Genomic DNA, 23,014 nt, shown 5'->3' with positions numbered 1-23,014 from the left:
ATGTTTGTTGGGACTGGTAAATCTGAAGATTCATATGTAAGACTTTATTTGTAAATAAAATATTTTTTCAGAAATTCAGTTGCTGTGGTCAATACTGTCTTCCCCTTTCCTTGATTCATTTCAAACTATTTATTTATTTGCTTATTTTCTTAAAATTTTTTTTTAAAATTTATTAAGCTATAGTTGACTTCTAATACTGTGTTAGTTTCAGATGGACAGCGTCGGATTCTTTTCCATCATAGGTTCTTACATGATATTGAATATAATTCCGTGTGCTATTTAGTAAGTCTTTGTGGTTTATCTGTTTGATTCATTTTTGTTGTTTAAGTCACTAAGTCATGTCCGACTTTTTTACAGCCCCATGGACTGCAGTCTGCCGGGCTCCTCTGTCCATGGGATTTTCCAGTCAAGAACACTGTAGGGGGTTGCCATTTCCTTCTCCAGGGAATTCTCCCGACCCAGGGATCGAATCCCTGTCTCCTGCAACTGGGAGGCGGATTCTTTACCACTGAACCACTGGGGAAGCCCGGTCATTTATACATACCGGACTGTATTAATGTATCTATTCATCCCATACTCTTAACTTATCCTTTCCCCTCCCCTTTCCCCCTTGGTAACCGTAAGTGTGTTGTCCATGTTTGTGAATTGGTTTTGGTTTTGTAAATTAGTTGATTTGCATTGCTTTCATTTCAAACTACTGAAATTGGAAAGAATTGTGTGCTGCTTTAAGAAGTATCACCTCGAAACAGTAATTTAGCTGCGATGGTGTTGCTGTCCACACTCTAGCTGGCTGATTCTAGTATTTATAAGGCTTTTCGTCCCTGGGCTCCTAGTAAAGCTCAGGCTGCTGGCTCTCCAGCCAGATGATGAAACAGGAGTTTTTAAGGCCAAGACTGCATGGGTAGTGTTACTAAATATAGTTCCTGTGTGTGTGCACATGTGTGTTTCTATCTCAAAAGTGTTTTGCAAAATTACATACATACTTGTTGCGTGCGCCAAGAAAAGTAGATTCAAAACTATCCCTTCCCCTGGTAATAAATCTTCCCCAATAATTCAGCATTACAACTGCTGCTCACATCTGATTCTCCTGTCCTAAACTCTGCAAGGAAAGAGGGGTTCCCGGATGTGGCAAATTGGGGGGGGCTGTTACTTTGAGTCTACCTCTTTTTATATTGAGTTCAAACATTAAAATTCTAGAGCTTACTCGGGGAAAAAAAGCAGTTCTACTTTATATCTGTTGTGCCACGCTGGTTTAGATGACAAAACAAACAAACATGAGTACTGGGAGGTCAGGCCTCTCTCAAAGGAAAGGTTGTGAAATGACAGGGTTCAAATGAGGCAAAAGCTTCAAATCCTGTAAGAGGCACATTTTGGGGTGTCATTTGGATTCCCCTCCAGTGCTTGTAAAAACAGAAGGACTTTTAGCTGGAGTTAGGCCAGTGTTTTTAACTTCAGCATAAAACACAATCTCCTCTGATCCCTCCCTAAATTCAAGGAGAAATACATCTTTCCATCAAATTGAGACATGACTCTAACAGTTATTGAAAATCATGAAACATACCTGTTATGAAAAGCACATCCCTCCGCTCTTTCATAGCCCATTTCTCCCCATTTTAAGATAGGGAAATGAAGACTCAGAGTGGGCAAATGACTTTGTCCCCAATGACCGAGTTAGGAAGCAGCAAAGCTGATACTCAGAGTGGGTTTTTCTAACCAAACTGCTTAAAAACATGAACTTCATTTATGAAACAACCTTATGTGGTTGGTATTATTATCCCCAACTTTTCACCCACCATCAGGCCCAAAGCAAAGTCATATAACTAAAGACCAGCAGGACCAGGGGGCTTCCCAGGTGGCGCTCGTGGTAAAGAACCCACCTGCCAATGCAGGAGATGGAAGAGACCAGGTTGCATCCCTGTTTGGGAGGGTCTCCTGGAGGAGGGCGTGGCAACCCACTCCAGTATTCTTGCCTGGAGAACCCCATGGACAGAGGAGCCTGGTGGGCTACGGTCCACGAGTTTGCAATGCGTCAGACACACCTGAAGTGACTTAACATTCACATGTGCACACACAGCAGGACCAGGGCACGGGCAGTGAATGCTTCTGAGCACTTCAGGGTTTGCATGTCCTTGCCCCTGGGTCCCAGTGTAGGATGGATGCTGCGAGAGCCGCATTGCAAGGAATCCCCTTCTGGAAAGAGGCTCCTCTCTGAGGGCCAATGTCTTTCCCTTACTCTGTGGGATCAGAAGTTTTGTTCTGCCTGGACTGACAGAAACCTGTGGCTCTTCTTTCTATGTCTTATCACAGGAGGGAGGAGTGGGAACTTCGGAAATGGGAGGCCTCCCTTTTCTGGAGTCATCAGGAATCAGTTCCAAGAACCTGAAGACAAACCCTTGGCAGGGGCGTGGGGGCCTCGGCTGGGGATTCTCTGAGTCCCTCGTGCAGTGGCACAGCGGCCAGATGCTCCTGATTCAACATCAGGCCCGTGATGTTGTTTCAGTTGCTCAGTCAGGTCTGACTCTTTTGTGACCCCATGGACTGTAGCCCACCAGGCTTCTCTGTCCACGAGATTTCCCAGGCAAGAATACAGGAGTGGGTTTGCATTTCCTTTTCGAGGAGATCTTCCCGACCCACATCTCCTACATGTGTGAATGGCACTTAATACAGCTTTGTCCAAACTCGGGCAAAGCAATGCGGTCCTTCAGCCCCACTGTAAACCCTAGCCCCGCTGACATCTCATCCGATTGCTTCTTAGTTCTTGTTGCTCTTCAGTCACTCAGTTGTGTTGACTCTTTGCGAACCCAGGGTCTGTAGCACAAAGACAGGGTCAGGCTTGCCTGTCCTTCACCATCTCCCAGAGTGTGCTCAAACTCATGTCCACTGAGTCACTGATGCCATCCAACCATCTCATCCTCTGTTGTCCCCTTCTCCTCCGGTTCTCAGCCTTTCCCAGCATCAAGGTCTTTTCTAGCGAGTTGGCTCTTCACATCAGGTGGCCAAAGTATTGGAGCTTCAGCATCAGTCCTTGCAATGAATATTCAGAGTTGATTTCCTTTCAGATTGAATGATTTGATCTTGCAGTCCAAGGGACTCTTAAGTGTCTTCTCCAGCACAATTCAAAAGCATCAGTTCTTTGGTGCTCAGCCTTTTTTACGGTCCAACTCTCAGATCCATACATGACTACTGGGAAAACCATAGCTTTGGCTATATGGACCTTTGTTGGCAAAGTGATGTCTCTGCTTTTGAATATCCTGTCTAGGTTTGTCACAGCTTTCCTTCCAAGAAGCAAGCGTCTTTTATTTTCATGGCTGCAGTCACTGTCCACAGTGATTTTGAAGCCCAAGAAAATAAAATCTGTCACTATTTCTACTTTTTTTCCCCACCTATTTGAGAGCAAAACTATGAAGGTCAGATACAGGATCTGAAGGCTTTTAAAAAGGCTCTGCACACTCACCCCCAAATCAGGACCTTGATCACTGTGGACTGACATTGTATTGTGGAAAGACGGAGGGGAAAATCCTTCTTTCCCTGAAAGTTCTCATCCATCATTGAGTAAACATCCTAAATCCATGGCAGAGCAGGCTGCCTGTACTCCAGTTAGCTCCTGCTACAATTTTAGCTTCAAGACTTAATGCTCTAAATGCAAATAACATCGTAACCCAGCACAGGTCTGGTTAAGGAGGCAACTTTGCCAGCCTCAGGGTCAGAAAGTGGCTCCCTCATGCCTTCCTATTCCCCGTGGCTTGGTAACCACTTGAGCAAATTTCCGCATTAAATATACAAGGCCATTGAGTGCAATAAAACTGAAAGGATGTGGCAGGTAAACACCAACGTGTCTCCAGGCAGACCTCGCTGGGTGACACAGAGCAGCTCTGCTCATTTGCCCTCCAGAATCGGAGACGTCCCGTCAAGAATGCCAGCATCAAAGCTGATCAGCTTGTGCTTTTGCCCACTGCTCATCTTCAGTTCCACTTCTAGGACGAGCTACTTCCCAGGCGGTCTTTTGGTTTATACATGGAGTAGCTCATGAGCCCTGTTTACCTGTGACATGATTGATGCCCACATTTGAGAACCAGGCTAAGGATCACCCTCAGGAGGTGACCCGAATTATTAGCACCTAACACCCGACCAGGGAAGAATGGGGCTTTTGTCTTGCCCAGATAATGCCAACACCCCACGTATAATAAGTTCCCCTGAAGGATTCCTGGGTGGAAACCATAGTTGTAAGCTCTTAATACACACTGGGCACACTTAACAAGAAATGCTGAGTTTTCTGTGAGGTGGCAGAGGGTCTACACACATGTGATCTTTTAAAATTTATTTTGGTCTTCTTTGCTGCCCACAGGCTTTCTATAGTTGCAGCGCGTGGGCTTCGCATTGCAGTGGCTTCTCTTGTTGTGGAGCGTGGACTCTAGGCTCGAGGACTCAGCAGCTGCAGCTTGCGGGCGCTAGAGCTTGGGCTTGGTAGTTGTGGTGCATGAGCTTAGATGCTCTGTGGCATCTTCCTGGACCAGGGATCACAGGGGCCACAGTTTGAGATCCCATTCTTTTAAACTCAAGCCATCATTAAAATACCTTAGAGTTTCAGACACTGGGTCCATCTAAACTATCAGAAAAAAGGCTGGGTGTCAAGGCCCTTGGAGTACAGCAGCACAAATTATCAACTGTTTAAGAAGCACTGTGACCAACATCATTAGTCTACCCAGATGGCTGGACCAGCAGGTCTCAGCATGTGTTCTGCTGGGAGACAGCAACAGGTGTTTTGCCAGAAATGAGTTCTCTGAGTTAGTAAGTTTGGGAAACCTTGAGTTACAGAATTGAACTATTTCCACTATTGCAAGACTTCTCAAGGTCTTCAATGTGCTAAAAATCATGGAAGGGAAAGCAGTTCCTAAAGTCTGGCATTCTGTCCTGACCCTTGTGGATGGCCCTCCATGCATACAGCATGTCTACACAGTATCCTCTGGGAAGTCTGTGTACCCACCTCAGGGGCTACCACTCACCCAATATATCCACTCTATCGTCAGAGCAACAATGGGGTCCAACCAGGAACTCTGGATGCTGTCTCCTCATGACCCAGTGTGGATGAGCTCAGCTTGGAGGATGTGAGGACAGGGGTGAGAGTTGGTGCATCTCTTTCCTCCATTTCTACAACCAGCTGCTTGAAGGTCTGGTGTTTATGATCTTCTAGAATGTTCCAGAGCCTTACAAGTCTCCTGTGCTCCTGCATTGAGAGACTAGATGGAAAATCTCCATAAGAACACAGGCTCAGAGCTTCATGAAGCCTGATACAGGAGCAGCTGGCTTTAGTCAGGAAACCCAGGGCCTCTGATGGGAGTCTGCATATGGGACATTCGTGCCCAGGAGGTTATCACTTCCTGAAATCTCAGTGAGAAGATAGGAGTTGAGGTCAGGAGTTGCTGCTATTCGGGAGAAACCAACAAGGGAGGGTAGTCTGGGGCAAGACTCTTAGCTCTGAGATGATTTTGGCGTGTGGACGCATGCTCAGTTGCTTCGGTCGTGTCCAACTCTTTGTGACCCCATCAATTGTAGCCTGCCAGGCTCCTCTGTCCATGAGATGCTCCAAGCATGAATACTAGAGTGCGTCACCATTTCCTCCTCCAGAGGATCTTATTGACCCAGGGATCTCTGAAATAGATGAGAAAGGTGGCCAGTCCAGGCTTGGAGCATGGGAGGTGGGGGTGGGGTATGTGTAACAGCTTCAAAAAGAAGGCTTAGGTACTATTTGGAGGAAGAGTTTAGGGGCAATTCAGACCTTTCTAGGTCCTTCTGAGGAGTGAGGCATCGTGGCAGACTTTGCAATTTGACTTACAGAACATGCTTTTTTTTTCATGTTTAACTAATTTATTTGATGTTTGCTCCCATTTCAATCCTTGATGCATGTTAATCGCCAGATGTGAAATATAGTGGTCAGTTTAAGAGTCCTTAATGAATGACAATATTTTTAAAACATGCTTTATAAATACAAATATCTCCAAAGCAAAGAGAGAAAACCATGCTTCTTTTTTTAAATATATTTTTAAAGTTGTTATTTTTACTTTATTTTGCTTTACAATACTGTATTGGTTTTGCCATACATTAACATGAATCAGCCACGGGTGTACGTGAGTTCCCAATTCTGAACCCCCCTCCCACCCCCCACCCCATACCATCTCTCTGGGTCATCCCCGTGCACCAGCTCCAAGCATTCCTGTATCCTGTATCGAACATAGACTGGCGATTCGTTTCTTACATGATAGTATACATGTTTCAATGCCATTCTCCCAAATCATCCCACCCCCTCCCTCTCCCACAGAGTCTAAAAGTCCGTTCTATACATCTGTGTCTCTTTTGCTGTCTCGCATACAGGGTTATCCTTACCATCTTTCTAAATTCCATATATATGTGTTAGTATACTGTATTGGCGGAGAAGGCAATGGCACCCCACTCCAGTTCTCTTGCCTGGAAAATCCCACGGACGGAGGAGCCTGGTGGGCTGCAGTCCACGGGGTCGCTAAGAGTCGGACACGACTGAGCGACTTCACTTTCACTTTTCACTTTCATGCATTGGAGAAGGAAACGGCAACCCACTCCAGTGTTCTTGCCTGGAGAATCCCAGGGACGGGAGAGCCTGGTGGGCTGCTGTCTCTGGGGTCGCACAGGGTCGGACACGACTGAAGCGACTTAGCAGCAGCAGTATACAGTATTGGTGTTTTTTTTTTCTGGCTTACTTCACTCTGTATAATAGGCTCCAGTTTCATCCACCTCATTAGAACTGATTCAAATGTATTCTTTTTGATGGCTGAGTGATACTCCATTGTGTATATGTACCACAGCCTTCTTATCCATTCATCTGCTGATGGACATCTAGGTTGTTTCCATGTCCTGGCTATTATAAACAGTGCTGTGATGAACACTGGGGTTCACATTTCTCTTTCAATTCTGGTTTTCTCGGTGTGTATGCCCAGCAGTGGGATTGCTGGGTCATAAGGCAGTTCTTTTTGCAATTTTTTAAGGAATCTCCACACTGTTCTCCATAGTGGCTGTACTAGTTTGCATTCCCACAAAACCATGCTTCTTTAGGCATGTGCTTTAGTCACCAGCATTGAGCCTACTCCTAAAAAGGAAGCAGTAACTATGGGAGGACTCCAAGGCCTCACCCAGCCCACAGAGCCCTCCAGCCCTCGGGGTGCAGTGGGCAGCTGGGAGGTCCTGTCTGCAGGGCAGTGGTCAAGGGGTTCCTGAGCCTCATTTATAGTGTGTACATGTTACAAGGGTACTGTGAAGTATTTCTGTAAGTGAGAGCTGCTTTTTAAAAAAAGACAAAGGGAATCAGGAGGAAAAATGTGACTTTAGGCTCAGACTCACTTCCATCTCAAAAAGATGGGCGAGGTCCATGAAAATGTCCTTAGATTTGTTGTCTGCTGTTATCACCCAGTTTTGCTTCTCTCTCTCTTTTCTTTTTTTCATTTGGGTGGCCACCTGACTTTCCTAGTGGTGATTACTAAGAAAACTCCTAAACTCAATCAAAACAAGGACAAAAGCGAAAACAAACAACCAAACCAGCCCCAGCGCAATCCAGACCCTCTTGGCTGGCGTGGGTTTTCCACAGGCTGGCTTTGTGTTTCAAATGCACCTGCTTCCTTTTTTCTCTCTTATTTCCCTGGGTACCTCTGAGAAGCCCTCCCTCTTTCCCAGAGACCCAAAAGGACCGCTCCCTGGGGCGGGACCTACCCTGGCCTTGGGGCCCGCCCTCGTTCCCTCAGCACTCCCCACCCCAGGATGAAGGGCTTTCACCGCTGAGGCTTCCCCTCCCCCCGGGCAGGTGCCTGGTCCTGAAGACAGCTTTCAGAGAAAGCTTCTGTGGCTGTCTCCCTCAACCATGGAATCTTGGTGTTTCAGGGGAGACTTTTTTTTTGTCACACCAGGCAGCTTGTGGGATCTTAGTTCTTCGGCCAGGAATCAAACCCAGGCCCCCTGCAGTGGAGGTTCAGAGTGCTAACTACTTGACCCATAGGGCATTCCCCCAGATATTTTATAGCCAAATTGACTCCCTTCTTATGAGAGATCTGTCCACAGGAGATACCACCCCGTCAGTGGGGCCCTAGTATTTCCTGCCTAGAAAGTACAGTCCCCAGTTTCCTCCTGGGAAGAGAGAAAAGGGGTTTAAGCCTTCCATTTCCACAGCCTCACCTCCCCAGTGTCTCCATGTTACCAGTGAGAGTTTCCGGACCTCTATCTGACCCAGGCAGGTAAGGTGAGCATGGCCTTGGCCCACTGCACTGAGCCAGGCGAAAGAGCTAGCAGGTAAGAGCCAGACAGGCACAAGATCAAATCCCAGCCCTGACCCTGACCAGCTGTGTGAGCCCAGGCCACTCACCCAAATTCTCTGAGCCTCAGTTTCCTCATCTGTAAAATGGGAACCAGGCCAGACTGTGGGTTTGATGTAGGGAAGAAGTGAAGCAGTGCCTGTGCAGAGCCTGGCACTGGTGCCCAGTTGAGGGGTTTTCAACCCGGGCCTGATAGCTCACCAGGAAAGCCTGTGGCCCGTCCATCCTGGGGAGGCTGTACCAGATCAGAGGGAAGCTCAATAAGCCACTTGAAAGGGACCTTGACTCATTTTGTGGTAACTGAATGTGCAGTTCAGGAAGTGCTTTGCGAGAGCGAACTGGGCTCCAGCTGCCCCCTTGTCCCCCTGTCCTCTGCTCCGCATCCTCCGTGCCTTGCTGTTCCCAGCGCGCTCCCGGCTTCAGCCGGTGCGCATGCGAAGAGCATGGCCCGCAGGACCCGCGCCTGCGCCCTGAGAACTCACTGAAAGCTGATAAGGATGGTCCATGGCTAGGCATGCCACACGGGGTCTTTCATGAGGCCAGGTGCTCATTCTCTGGGCCTCTTATAAGTAGTGCGCCGGCGTATCAGGCCAGCACCTTTCAGTTCAGTTCAGTTTAGTCGCTCAGTCGTGTCCGACTCTTTGTGACCCCATGAATCGCAGCACACGAGGCCTCCCTGTTCATCACCAACTCCCGGAGTTCACTCAGACCCACGTCCATCAAGTCAGTGATGCCATCCAGCCATCTCATCCTGGGTCGTCCCCTTCTCCTGCCCGCAATCCCTCCCAGCATCAGAGCCTTTTCCAATGGGTTAACTCTTCTCATGAGGTGGCCAAAGTACTGGAGTTTCAGCTTTAGCATCATTTCTCCAAAGAACACCCAGGGCTGATCTCCTTTAGAATAGACTGGTTGGATCTCCTTGCAGTCCAAGGGACTCTCAAGAGTCTTCTCCAACACTGCAGTTCAGAAGTATCAATTCTTCGGCGCTCAGCCTTCTTCACAGTCCAACTCTCACATCCATACACGACCACAGGAAAAACCATAGCCTTGACTAGACGGACCTTAGTTGGCAAAGTAATGTCTCTGCTTTTGAATATGCTGTCTAGGTTGGTCATAACTTTTCTTCCAAGGAGTCTTTTAATTTCATGGCTGCAGTCACCATCTGCACTTGACATTTAATAGTCACAAGCAGCTCCCTTGGGAAGTATTAAACTCACCATTTAAGGATGGGGAAACTGAGGCACCCAGAGGGTATGAAATGCGCAGGCCCATGGAGAATGATGAGTCTGGACCTGGGGTTTGAACCCGAGGAGCTGGACTCCAGATGCTGCTTCCCACCTAACCCCTGGCATCTAAAACCTGCCACACGGGAGGTTCCTAATAGGAGTGGGGGTTCAGCCATGCCGTGCAATGCACGTGATGTTGTGAGTGTGGTGGGAAAGAAGGATGTGGGGTGACCTCAACCCCGGCTTCTGCTTCCTGCTGGGTGGGGGAGGAGCTCTGAGTGTGGGGGAGCCTTAGGGCATGTCACAGGGCTCCCGTGTGTCCAGTACCAGATGCCCTGGGAGTTGGCATGGTTCCGGCCACTCCACTGCGTTCTTTCGGACCCTCCAGCCCCTCAGGGTCTTTGAACACTCTGTGGACACTGACCGCAGGGGCCCACGGAGCAAGTGCTGAGGTCATTGGAGGAAACCCGTGGGGTGACCTGCTGGGAGGCCGCTGCCACTGGAGACCAGAGGCTGGATGGGCTGGGGGGCCTCTGAGAGCAACAGGCTGGCTGGCCATCCGCCCGGGTCCACTCCCACCTACCTTCCCCAGGCGCTGGCCGTGTGGGGTTTCTGGGGAGAGGGAAGTGGGCAAGTGAAGTGATGTGTGAAAGTGGATGGCACAGAATTGCAGCGCTAGCTCCCAGGTCCTGAGAAAAGCAGATCCTCCCCTGGCCCCTGCCTCCCAGGCCTTGGGGAACCAGATCTTTGTAAACTGAGCTGTACGCCTGCTGGGAAGTCAGGGCCAGTCCTAGTTCCTCATTCAAGGCGCACACCCTCATCCCCAAGGCAGTTAAAAGCCCCGAGTTGCCCAACTTGACAAGGGAAGGCTGGCCCGCCGTCCCGCTCACCCTTGGAACCTGAGCCCTGGCCTGCCAGGCCTGGTCTGTCTGGCCTCCAAGACCGGACAGTGACCCCTTCCCTGCATCCCAGAGCCCACGTGTCGAGGAGGAAGCTGCCATTCTGACAGCCCAGAAACATCTGTTCCCCATTCATCATTGTCCAGCTCTGATGTCTTTGGGGACTATTTTGAAGGACAGTTTTTACTGTTGTAACCAAAAAAGCAAAAGGAAACAAACAATTGCAGTCCTCCTTTATTTCAGAAGTTTTGCTTTTTCTGTGTTAGTAGAAAACCATTCCCGTAAACAGGAGCTTGGACCAAATTACCCTCCCCCACAGTGTGGCTAGAGCATCTCCCTCCCCCTGCTTCACACCTCATTGTGCTGAGAAATTTTGAGATATAAATACGTTTGGGCTGAGGCTGGGATGAAATGAGCAGCAGAAAACGTTTTGTTCCCACCTGCACGTGTGTGTGCATCTTTCAGAGGATATTGATGAAAGCCAGCATGCCTGATGCTTGGTGATCAAAATGCCTTGAGTAACAGCAGCTGCTCTGAGGGCCCTCCCCATCCTCTGCCTTCTGAGGCTGCAGCGACTCCTACTCTGACCTGGATGTTTCCAGTATGCACTTGTTCATACAATGGATGTGCCGGTTCAGACTCATGGAGACCGTGGAGACACCCAGATCAGCCCGGAGAGCTCTTGGACTGTTTCCATTTGGTGCCCCGGCAGGTGCATTAGTGAATACAGAACAGTCGTAAAATGCCCCGTATGCTGAAGGCTGAGGGTTGGTGAGCAGCCCTCTTGGAGCTGATGAAGGACCACTGCTTTTCCGAGGGCTCTGCTGAGCCCCAGGGCACCCTGGGACTCTTAGGGACTTGTCCTGAGTTGGGACTCCAGGAGGATGCTACCCAGTAGAAGGCAAGATCTGGATTCCTAGGATGTGACAAGTGAGCCCCTGGGTCCCTCTCTATCTTCCTGCTTGTTGTGTAAGATGTTTTCATTTCCTCTGGCTGGTGTGAACACCCTGGGTGACTTAAAACAACACAAATCTATTCTCGGACAGTGTTGGAGGCCAGGCACCCCAAATCCATCTCACTAGGCTCAAGGCAAACCCTCATTCTTTTTTGGAGGCTCTAGAGATACAGGGCTTCCCAGATGGCTCAGTTGGTAAAGAACCTGCCTGTCAATGCAGGAGATGCAAGAGACACGAGTTCAATCTCTGGGTCAGGAAGATCCCCTGGAGAAGGAAATGGCAGCTTGCTCCAGTATTCATGCCTGGAAAATCCCATGGACAGAGCAGCCTGAAGGGCTACAGTCCATAGGGTCACAAAGAGTCAGACACAACTGAGTGCGCGCTCACACACACACACACACACACACACACACACACACACACACACACAGATTCCTCTTCCTCGACTGTTCTAGAGGCTGCCTGTACCCCTGAGCGGTACTTGCAGAAGCCCGGTTACAGAGGCAACGAAGCCTTGTCAAGAGAGCTGCAGCGTATCAGGGCTACCTGTGTCTGCTCCACCCAGTTTCCTCTGGGGCCATGCCCCTTCCTTCCATTGTGTGGCATCTTGGGGAGGGAGTGACTCCGAACGCCTCCTCTCTCCGAATAGCCTGGGGATTTGCTGGGGGGTGTGGGTGGGGGATATGCCACCAAGCTCTGTCGTTGGGATGCTGTTGTCTGAGACTTTGGGGCTTACCTTATTCAACTCAGCAGTGCCCACATTACTCCTGCCTCAGGCCTATTTTTGCCATTCCTGTTCTCTCCCGTGCCCATTCCCAAACCCAGCGACTCAGCTTTCCCCATGATTTATGGAAACTCCAATCTCTTAGCATACAGGCCCTTTGTGATGGAGTTCACAGATGCAGATTCTGTGACTGGTGCCCCAAACCTGTGAGACAAGGCCTGTCTTTGTTGCTAAGTCATGTCTGATTCTTTGCCACCCCATGGACTGAAGCCCGCCAGGCTCCTCTGTCCATGGGATTTCCCAGGCAAGAATACAGGAGTGGGTTGCCATTTCCTTCTCCAGGGAATCTTCTTGATCCAGGGATCAAACCCATGTCTCCTGCATTGACAAGTGGATTCTTTACCACTGAGCCTCCAGGGAGGCCCACAAGGATTGTCAACTGTGTTGAATAAGTGGAGGACTTGAAGATTCATTTTGGTGCCATCTTACAGATGTCTTGATGTATCTGGGAAACCTGGTCCCGGCTCCAAGGCTCTGGCTGCTGGTCAGTGAAGCGCGTGCTGGGAGTGCATTGGGGGAGGGGTGGTGATGAAGGATGGCATGGGTTTGACTCATTTTTGCTCCTAGTACCCTATTGTCCAACAATAGGCTCTTTGATTATATAAGATGACATCATTATTGCCAGAGCCGTGATGAGGTTCAGAATATACTACCCAAAAATATATGGTAGCTGGGCGTATTGAGTATTCTAAACTGAAGGGACTTGAGAAAATAGCAGCTGCCCTTTTCTACCTCTACGTGCACTTCTTCCCTGAGACACATCGTAAAATCCTTCTGTGAGAGGCACCCTCCCTTTACCTGGAAGATCATCCTTCTCTCTGAAGATAAAGAGAAGAATCCTAACAAACAGGCCTTGCTCAGTTTCCCCCAGTTTATTACACTCGCATCTGTCCCTTCACCTGTCATATGCTGCACACCTGGGCATCCTCCTCAAACCCAGCACAAAACACTCAGGTCTAACTTTTGCTTTGGGTCTTCATTTCCTTCTGATGGCTGTGCAAACTTAATAAACGTGTATGCTTTTCTCCTGTTAAATCTTTGTCAGTTTAATTTTCAGATCCAGGCAGGGTCCCCCATGATGGTCAAAGAAAGACTTTTGCTTCTCCTTCAGCCTTGAATTTGCTCACTGGACTCCCACATACCCTGCTGTGTGAAGGACACAGAAGGCACAGAAGTGAGCACAAGGGTTAGTCACAACAGGCCAGGACCTTAATGAATGCTGGCAGTGTTTTTGTTTAGTTCCATCTCTAAAGCACTTTGACATGCAATGCTTATTTGTTGAATGAATGAGTAAATGAAGGCTGTTGCAGTCCAAACCAGCCTTCTTGCCAGTGGACTGCCGTGCCATTTAAAGCTGCAGGTACAGCTTCAGCAGTGAGCCCGCAAACTCAGCTGGAGATCAGCGAACATTGCTCATGTCCTTTTTGTTTTGTCTCTCTCTTTTACCACTTTAGGACTCCCGTGGACCGGAAACAAAGCAGAAACGCGAATCCCTGGCTCAGGCGTTTACTCAAAGGTAAGAGGCCCTGAAGCGGGCAGTGAATGCTGCTGCTGTACAGGTTTAAAGCATTTTGAATGACATAGATCTAAAGACAACAACAACAAGTAAATGTTCTTTGTCATCAGAATGGTTAGCTGTGAAATTTACACGTAACTTACAGTTGTTAGTAACTCTTAAATTATGGGTCTTCTGGGAACCTAGCCTTGTGTTCTCGGGCTGGAGGTACCCAGAAGGGCCCAGACAGGGTGACTGTAGCTGAGATCCAAGGAGGCATGGGATGGTGGATGACATCGAACAGAAATCAAAGCCAGGAGAAAAGGCCGAAGCAGGCAGGGGTGGCGGGGGCATCCATACCTAGAAGCCTTTTGAACAGAGGCTCTCAGACAGGAAGCAGCTGCCCTGGGGAGAGGGCACAGCCTCCTACCGACCGCTCTTGACCTGCTAGCAGGGTGACTGAGAAACCGCCAGGGATATGGCCTCTGAAAGCTGAAGCAGGGACAGTCACAGGGCAGCCAGGAGGGCTGGTCACTCAGGTTCCAAACGGTCTCTAGAATTCTCTAGTGATGAAAGAGCCTCGGTCCCCTGGGGCCACCGGGATGTCTCTGCCACCCGCTGGTTATGCTCAGGGTGGGTGGTGAGAATAGGGACGGGGACGACCCTACCATCCCCTCCTGGAGCAGAAGCCAGAGCTTTTCCAGGCTTTTGGACTCTGTGGATGGTGAATGCTTCAAAACCTTTAGGATCCCACGGGACTGTTAAGAGTTTCATTTATTAATGACAATTAATTTTAATATTCAAAAAAATTCAGACAAGTTTCTCAGAGTTGGTACTGAGTCAGTGTAGAAAATATCCTTTCTTGGGGAAGGACTGGGATCATGGGATTAGCAGATATAAACTGTTACACATAGGATGGATAAACAACAAGGTCCTACAGTATATTTAACAGCCTGTGATAAACCATAATGGAAAAGAAAATGAGAAAGTATCTATGTATTTAACGGTGTCATTTGACTGTACAGGAGAGATTGATATACCCTGTAAATCAACTATGTGAAGTGAAGTGAAGTTGCTCAGTCGTGTCCGACTCTTTGTGACCCCATGGACTACATGTAACCTACCAGGCTCCCCTGTCCATGGGATTTTCCAGGCAATAGTACTGGAGTGGATTGCCATTTCCTTCTCCAGGGGATCTTCCTGACCCAGGGATTGAACCCAGGTCTCCCGCATTGTAGACAGATGCTTAACCGTCTGAGCCACCAAGTTAAATATATATATAGTTTATATATTAAACATGCATTTATAAATAATTCCTATGTTAAATACATATTTATAAATAATATAGAATTTACATATTAATATATAATAAATAAAATTATATAGTAAATATATAATACATATAATTTATTGTATAAATTTATGCTATATATATAATGACATTGACATTCTATATATATTGAAGCAACTTAGCATGGACATACATACATAAATTTATATGTTAAATATATATAAACTTAAATATGAGGTTTCCCTGATAGCTCAGTTGGTAAAGAATCTACCTGCAATGCAGAAGACCCGGATTGAGTTCCTGGGTTGGGAAGATCCTCTGGAGAAGGGAAAGGCTACCCACTCCAATATTCTGGCCTGGAGAATTCCAGGGACTGTACAGTCCATGGAGTCAGAAAGAGTTGAACACGACTGAGCGACTTTCACTTTCAAAGTTAAATATAAAATATATATGTGTGTGTGTGTGTGTGTGTGTGTGTGCTGTGCTTAGCCGCTCAGTTGTGTCTGACTCTCTACGACCCCATGGACTGTGGCCCCCTAGGCTCCTCTGTCCATGGGGATTCTCCAGGCAAGAATACTGGAGTGGGTTGCCTTGCCTTCCTCCAAGGGATCTTCCCAACCCAGGGACTGAACCCAGGTCTTCTGAATTGCAGGCAGATTGTTTACTGTCTGAGCCAGTAGGAAAGCCATATATAAAAGAAAATATCCTTTCTCTGGAGGTAAAACTGCACAGGGGTTCTATTTGAATTTCAAAGGGAGAACAGCTTGCTTTGAGCCAGTACGGCTTGATGAAGCTTAGTGTGGTACATCTTATCACCAGGACTACATCGTAGTGTAAAGGGCCCCTGGAATCTAGATTTGGAGTCCTTGAGGTCTCCAGACAGTTTCCTCTTCTTTCTCCTCTAAGGCTGCTTCTCCATGGGCCACTCCTCACATTTTAATCTTCTAGAAATGCACAAATAACTCAATTGCATGTCAGAAGAGCAAAAAAAAAAAAATTGACTTTCATTTTCTAAAATATCTAAGTTCATCTTGAACTCCAAGCCCTTTTCCTACTGGTAGCAACCAAATATTTCATTTTACTACCTGAAGAGTCCTCAGTTAGTAAAACTAACTGTAAAACTTAGACGGTGAGATCTAAGGTTTTGATATTGCCCAAGGTTTCTTTCCCACTTTTCCTTTTCCAAGACACAGCCCGGGTGCCAGAGTGGACCTGTGTGCCCTGTCACATTCAGAAATCTTTGTCTGCCCCAAGACTGCAGAGATCTTCCATGGGTTTTATAGCTTCAGGATTTTACTTTTAAGTTGTAAATGGTAAGCCTAAATATGTGTTGCTTAATTTTTGTTTGAAGACTTTTCTAGATACTCATTGATAAGGTCTAGTTCCAATTGGTCAGAGATTCATGCGGTATGATATGGCAAAAACAATTCCTGGCTGTCTCTAAAATAAACTGCAGAAGGGCAGAAAAGTAGTCTTTTATTTTGCTCACATATTTACCATTTTTGGTAACTTTTCCCCATGTTGAAGACCCAGGTTTCCTCCTGGTGTCATTTCTCATCAATCTGAATAACTTCCTTTCACATTTCCTGATGAAGAAGTCGCTCAGCTTCAGCTAGCTAAAAATGTCTGTTTCCTGAATTTTTTGAAGAATGTATCTTACTGGATGTAGAACTTTAGCGCTAATCATTTCATGATCTTATCATCACATGATCTCTTGCTTCTTTGCTTCTGATAAAAACTCAGATGTGACTCCTGTCATTGGTCTTTCGTATCTGTGTCATTTTCTTCTCTGGCGGGTTAAGGCTTCTTATTTTTCAGCAGTTTGACTATGACATACCTTTCTGTGGTGAATGTGTATGTTTATCTTCTCTGGAGTTTATTAAGATTCTTGAGTTTAGAAGTTAGTGTTTTCCATCAGGTTTAGGACATTTTCAGCCATATTTTTCAAATGCTTTTCCTGCTCATTTTCCCTTTCTTCCTCTCTGAGATTCCGATTACACTTATATTAGAATGCTTGATATTGTACCAAATGTCACTGAAGCTCTTTCATTTTAAAAAATTTGTTTTGTTTTGTGTTTTTAAGACTGGCTTATTTGAGTAAAGATATCAATTAAACTGAGAGAGAATGCTTTTTGACCACACGCTTCTATTTCATAGCCATGCCATACAGCATGTGGGATCTTAGTTCCCCAACCAGGGATTGAACCAATGACCCCTATCTTAGGAGTTCAGTGGCTTAAACACGGGACTGCCAGGGGAGTTCTCAGTTTCTTTCTAACAGAGCTCTTTTTGCTTTAGATTTCTCATAGATCACATTGCTCGGCTCCTATGCCTTTATTTATGCACTGAATGGCACGATCTTTTTGAAGGCAGCTTAAAAAAAGATTGGCTTGTTTGTATTGGCCTGTCTTCTAGTTTACTTACCCATTTGGGGTATCCACTGAATCTTTCAGTTCTGAGTCTTGTCAGTTCTGGAACTTCCATTTGATTCTTTTTAAAGAATTGTTTCCATTGCTCTGCTGAGATTCTCTCCCTGTTTTATGGCAATGTTGTTGTTTAGCCACTAAGTTATGTCTGACTCTTTGTGACTGCACTGACTGTAGCCCGCCAGGCTCCCCTATGGGATTTCCCAGACAAGACCACTGAAGTGGGTTGTCATTTCCTTCTTCGGGGATCTTCCCAACCCAGGGGTTGAACCTGAGTCTCCTGCATTGACAGGTTTTGTGTTTTTTTTTTTTTTTAATCACTGAGCCACCTGGGAAGCCCATCACGGCAGTGTTTTGCTTTAATTCCTCAAATATATTTAGAATAGCTACTATAAATTTTTTATCTGCTGATTCCAGCATCTAGGTTACCTTCGAGTTCTGTTTCTATTGCTTGATTTTTTTTTCTTGGGTATGTGCCACATTTTTCTTTTTCTTTGCATATCTAGAAATTTTTTATTATATATTTTTTTGAACAGCGGGTTTAGAGATTCTGTATCTTTTGTCTGTCTTTAACGATAGCAGGCAGGTAATTATGGCATATCAACTTTTTTTAATAGAAGGATAATTGCTTTACAGTATTGTGTTGGTTGATTTTTACTCTTTAAAATGGGTCTGTTTTGGATAGTTTGCTTAATATGAGGGAAATATCTTCCATCTTGGGTCATAATCTTTGATTGTCTCCCCTCCTTCTTCTCTGATATCAATAAAATGTTAAAGGTGTTTATGAAGTCTCTCCTGGAAAAGTTGGCAAGATTCAAACTCTACATTCCTGTCTCTCTCAGCATTTGAAATCTCTATTCAGTTTTTTCAATTTTTAGCTTCTTTTAGGATCTAGCTCTCTGATTTTCAGCCACTCTGACAGCCCTGAACTCTGTCCTCTGACACTTCAAACAGTTAAGAGTGCAGCTTTCTGTCTGGCAGGCTGAGGAGTGCCCTCATCAGAAAACTGTCTAAACATAGGTCTCATCCTGTGTGGTTCCTTTTTTGAAAGGTCAAAGTCCCCTTTGGTTTCTGCCTGCTTCTGGTTGCTCTCCAGTGCTTTCACAGCTTTCCTTTCTAAAATATTTTGTTTTGAGTTGTTACTTGTTATCTTCAGGAGGTTTGGTCTGGTAGGAAGGAACTACTCCATCCACCATTATTAGCACTAGAACTTCTATACCCATTTAAGGATTTTAAAATGTATTGCAAAATTGGCCTTGACAAATATTGTACCAAATTGTATTCTTACTGGTGGTGGATGAGAATTCTTAATATCCATCCTCCCCCTTGGCATCCAGAATATCTGAAGCTAAATATCATGGAATGTTAGAATCTTTGAGACCACCAGATACAGTAATTCCAAGTTCAAGGTCCCTGGATTTCAAAAGGATTCCAGAAGATAGTGTACAGTTGAAGGACAATTTTTGTAAGTTATAAACACTGTTTCCAAATATGAAATACATAGTTAACCCATTTTGAGTGACATTACTTTTGGTTAACTTTTCCCTGGTGGCTCAGACAGCAAAGAGTCTGCCTGCAATGCAGGAGACCCAGGTTTGGTCCCTGGGTCAGGAAGATCCCCTTAGAGAAGGGAATGGCTACCCAGTATTCTTGCCTGGGAAATCCCATGGACAGAGGAGCCTGGCAGGCTATAGTCCATGGGATCTCAGAGTAGGACACAACTGAGCAACTAACACTTTTGGTTAAAATGACATCCTATTTTTCATGGAAACATTGATTTCTTTTGATAACTTTCTGCAGAAGTAATCAACCAGGACTTCTGCTTGATAGTTTAGTTATGTTTGGGGCCAACTCAAACAGGCAAAATGCGTTATTACTGATAAGTGAAGTGTGGCTTTTATGAAATAGGAACCTTGAGGAGAAAGCAAATCAAAAGAATTGCTGGTGGCCCTGGACCCTTTGAGCAGTGATGGGCACTACCTGCTGATGAATTTAGACTTCATCTTTGAGTGTCTCTTTATCTGGATAACTTTGTTGGCTATGGCTTAAGTATCCTTCTTTACTTAGGCCCAAAGAGATCAAGGGCTTCCATGGTGGCTCAGCAGTAAAGAATCTGCTTGCAGTGCAAGAGACGCAGGTTCGATCCTTGGGTCAGGAAAATCCCCTGGAGAAGGGAATGGCAACCCATTCCAGGACGCTTGCCTGCGAAATCCCATGGATGGAGGAGTCTGGTGGGCTGCATTTCATGGGGTCACAAAGCGTTGGACACGACTTAGGGACTAAACAACGACAACACGAAGAGATCAAAGAATTTGCCTGGAGTTCCACAGAATTACTCCCACTGTGGGTGCAGAGATCAAAACCCAACGTCAGACTTTGTTCTTATCACTGACATGCATCTTAACTGTGAAGGAGTGATTGTTCCATCTACCGTGGTTCAGAAAGGAAAACAGAAAGCAGTGAACTGGGAGAAGAGCTTGTCCTGGGAGCCTTTTCATGGTAGGATGGGCAGCCGTGTTCTTTGAAGTCCCCATGATTCCCTTGTCACTAACTTCCAGAAGCAAGAAAATGTCTCTGGAGTCCGAGGTGAACAGATTTTCGCAGACCCGTTGTATCTTACTAGGTTTTCTTTTTTTCGCTGCAATGTTCATTTCTTATGTTTTGACACTGGATTCGGTTTTGTGCGTGTGGATTCACTGCAGTCTTGTTTCCTAGATTTCTAAGGGCAGACACTTCCCATCTTTCGTAATCACCGGAAATGACTGGAGTCATGTAAACACATAGCTTGTTTTTCCTTTTATCACTCCTCCAACATCCAGGCAACTGGCAGATATTCCTCGGTGTGTATTTTCTGTAGCTAAACTTAGGTCTATTTCAGCACTTGCTTTTTTCCAGGAAAATCGGTGTCCCTATTGGAGGCAGCAATCATGAAGCCGCGGAGACTTTGTCAAAGTCTTATGGATTTTAAAGGACTTGGATCAACTTTAAAAAAAAAGTTTAGTTTGCTCTTTTTACAATTTTCATTTGTTTGTTTAGCTTGGTTTTGGCCGCGCTGGGTGGGTCTTCTCTCTAGCTACGGGAGTGAGGGCTGCTCTCTGCTTGCCTGTGTCGGTTTCCCGCTGCGGCGGCTTCTCTAGTTGTGGCGCGCAGGCTCGAGGGCCTGCAGCTTCAGTAGCTGCGGCTCCCAGGCTCTAAGCACAGCCCCAATAGTTGTGGCGCATAGCCGTAGCTGCTCTGTGGCATCTTCCTGCACCAGAGATCGAAAAACTGGTGTCCCTTGCGTTGCAAGGCAGATTTGTAACCACTGGACCACAAGGGAAGCTGGAGTTCAGTCCTCTTTGATGAAAGGTCCAGGACACCAGCAAAAGGAGGCCGGGGAGCCTGTGTCCTCTCCACCCTGAACCTGGTGAACTCAGTCAAATCTTCCCTTTTCAGTCTGGGACCTGGCTTGTCTATCTAGAGAACAAGGCTGGTGGCCTCTCCAGTTGTGGGATGCCAGGCCTGAGGGTGGGGCATTCACAGGTAAGATGGGAAAGGGGTCTGTTCCCCATCCAGGCCCTGCAGTCCTCTGAGCCAGGTAGACGATTCCCGTTGGGGCTTCAGATCCACTCGAACCGTCTCTTAAGGAATTATATGTGGGGTAAAAACAGGGCCAGGGCACCTCTTAGACTTCAGGCCAGTCCACTTGGGTCTGTGAATTGTGTGTTTTCCCCCCTACTTTCATCTGGGCTCTTCAAATAAAAGGATTTGAGAAGCTGAATGCTTTGGACTGTCGACAGAAATAATTAATAAACAATCTATAATCAGAATCAAAAAGAGTTTTATTTGAGCCAAACTGAGGACTGTATAGCCCAGAAGAAAACCTCTCAGAGGATCTGCTTGGGAGAAGCATGGTTTTCGGCAGTTTAATATGTTGTCAGAACAAAGAACATTAAATGAGTCATGGATACAGTCCTTCAAGGTTTTTTAAAAAAAGATCAGCATGTATAAAGTGAGTCAATATGGCCTTGGCACCTGGGGGGACAGTCATATCATCAAAGGAGGACCCGCATGGGCATCGCAGGAAGAGGGGTTTGATCTTTATTTTTAACATAGACATGCTTTACTTCTGACCAATGAACCTTTTTCTTTTATAATTAAAGTAGATATACAGTGTATATCTACCACAAACAGGCTATGATAGTCAGCATGAAATTCAGGTTAACTCATGTATAAGGCAGAATGACCTCCCCATACCTCAATATGTGAAAATGTCTTTTATCAGGGCACATATAAAAATATGTGTGGGCCCTGAAGCCGGAATACTTGGCTTAATCCTAGCCGCAACACATACTGGCTGTGTGATCTTGGGTAATTGCTCAACTTGTCTGGTCCTCAGTTTCCTCATCTGTAAAATATGACAATAGCAGTGCCTATCTCATCATCATTAGGATCGTATTAGCTAGTATGTATGACAGATTCTCCCCCCTCCCACCCCCGCCACCCCTGGCATATGGGATCTTAGTTCCTTGACTGGGGACCACACCATGCCCTCTGCAGCGGAAGTGCAAAGTCTTAGCCGCTGGACCATCCGGGGAGTGGCAGCTGTTATGCAAGAAATTCTTCAACAGGACCTGCCATGTTGAAGGAAATGGCAACCCACTCCAGTATTGTTTCTAGGAAAATCCCATGGATAGAGGAATCTGCTGGGCTACAGCCTGGGGGGTTACAAAGAGTCAGGCATGACCAAGCGACTGAGCACATACACACATTTACAATTGATATAGAAAGTACTATATAAATGTGAGCCATCATCATTTTTACAGTTATTATTTTGCTTCCTTTCTCTGTGTTTATTATACATTTCTAATTGCTAAAAGAGATCCCAATTTTCCATTTATTAAGACGAAAGGAAAGCCTAGCCACCCCCTGCCCCCTTGGCCCTGGCCTGTGCCTGCTCTTCATCCAGGCTTTTTTTGCTGGAGCCAAAGACACACAGTTCTTGTCCCCATGCCCAGGTAGGGGTGTTGAGACACAGAGCAGATGTCCCTCCTAGACTGTGGTTTGGGTCCCTGTACAGTCTTTCAACTTCTTTTCTTGGTCTTTCAACTGTCTTTTCAACTCTGTAATTTTTTTCATCCTCATTAACGAGGGTAGTCTTTTGTCATAATTATTTCTTGAAAATTAATATATACACATTGTAAAACTCCTCAAGCACAAAAAGCCCCCTAACTCTGATCCAAAGGTTGATTTTCTTCTCCTGTTACCAGTTTCCTACATATCCTTCCAGGCTGGTTCTAGGACAGCATTCCTTTGTTATCTTCCCTGCTTACTGATCAACACCATTGGTGCAGGCCTGTAAATGCGTGTGGGTGTACAGACTAGAGTGAGATTGACCTCTGGGCTCACCTGCCCAGTTCCCCACAGCTAAGGCCATCTATTTGCGCCTGCAGGTCATCAAGGTTATGGACCTCGGGGCAGGGCCTGTCTTAGTCCAGGTGAGTTCAAGACCCAGTTTAGTAAGCTGCATGTCATCTAGGTCATTGGCTGGTCTTGCAGCCAAGTCCTAAAATCCACCCTCTGCCTTTGGTCTGGTTCTTGAACCCCTCCAGCCTCTTCCCTTGAGCT

General features: G+C 46.3%; 1 long non-coding RNA gene across 3 annotated transcripts in view; it reads left to right on the top strand.

Annotated features, from left to right (window-relative positions):
- LOC138437176 (uncharacterized) overlaps positions 1 to 23,014 on the top strand; it is a 74,858-nt gene that overhangs the window by 4,643 nt on the left and 47,201 nt on the right. For 2 of the 3 annotated variants that reach the window (XR_011255804.1, XR_011255801.1), the window contains exons 1-2: positions 12,478 to 12,679; positions 13,650 to 13,711. This is a non-coding gene — a long non-coding RNA (uncharacterized lncRNA). Of the gene's footprint in view, positions 1 to 12,477; positions 12,680 to 13,649; positions 13,712 to 23,014 lie in introns of those variants that run through there. The other variant, XR_011255802.1, reaches the window with a different exon arrangement.

Source organism: Ovis canadensis, chromosome 3, assembly GCF_042477335.2.
Source record: "Ovis canadensis isolate MfBH-ARS-UI-01 breed Bighorn chromosome 3, ARS-UI_OviCan_v2, whole genome shotgun sequence".
Taxonomy (NCBI): Eukaryota; Metazoa; Chordata; class Mammalia; order Artiodactyla; family Bovidae; genus Ovis; species Ovis canadensis.
Note: the sequence above shows the minus strand (reverse complement) of the source record. Positions and strands in the feature narration are given on the sequence as shown.